The sequence below is a fragment of the Camelina sativa genome, unplaced genomic scaffold (assembly GCF_000633955.1).
Source record: "Camelina sativa cultivar DH55 unplaced genomic scaffold, Cs unpScaffold03573, whole genome shotgun sequence".
NCBI lineage: Eukaryota > Viridiplantae > Streptophyta > Magnoliopsida > Brassicales > Brassicaceae > Camelina > Camelina sativa.
In genome coordinates this window covers 1-775 of record NW_010924672.1, presented here as the reverse complement: position 1 = coordinate 775, position 775 = coordinate 1, and the positions used below count along the sequence as shown (strand labels likewise).

General features: G+C 31.1%; 1 long non-coding RNA gene across 2 annotated transcripts; it reads right to left on the bottom strand.

The window, feature by feature from the left end:
• Positions 1-775, bottom strand: LOC104774553. 2 transcript variants are annotated; one of them, XR_765387.1, is made up of 3 exons: positions 697-775; positions 122-167; positions 1-22 (listed from the first exon to the last, which is right to left on the bottom strand). It is a non-coding gene; the product is annotated as an uncharacterized LOC104774553 (long non-coding RNA). The 2 variants fall into 2 exon arrangements; XR_002037235.1 differs by having other exon boundaries at positions 1-16.

The window sequence follows — 775 nt, the reverse complement described above, 5'->3', positions numbered from 1 at the left end:
GAAGAGCCATTGGGTTCTGAAACTTAAACAGTTGATAGATGTATATAATAAGACATGTATGTTTCAACAGAATTTAAACAAAGACACGACACAAAATAAGACATGAATGAATCATACATACCTGAGGAGATTTCCACAAAGGAGTTAGAATCATCTAGGTCCTCCTTCTGAAGGTAAACAAAAGAAGGTGAATCACACATCAATAAGGATCAGACACAAATATCAAACCACAGGTTTGAAGAAGGGTTGAGACTTGAGAGATCGGCGAAAAAAATATTTAAAAAAGGTTAGAGATAGAAAATATAAAGATATGAAAATATATTTTCCTGAGATTTAGGTACAAGGAAACAGATTTATATTTATCACAATAATAATTCTAATGTAAATTATATATAAAAATGTAAATTTGTCATATCTAAGCTAATTTATCTAATCGAAATCACAGGAAAAAAAAAAACTAGGGTTTCTAAAATTTTCAATCTTTCTGCTTCTCTATGTCTCAAAATTCAAACTTTTGTTTTAGTACTGCGTACAGAAACAATAACTCATTGCACCAGATGAGGAAGATAGAAGAACCACCCCACAAATCTCAGAGAAACAGAGAGTAATAAGTAAAGCAAATCATAAGATCTAAAAAAAAACCATCAACAGAAGAAACAAGCATAGATCTAACCAATATGACCCAAATAAACTGACCTGAGAAAATTGATATGATCGAGGGAAACTAAAACGCTGATTTAAAGGAAAAGTGAAAACAGAGGAAGGGTTTAAGTAG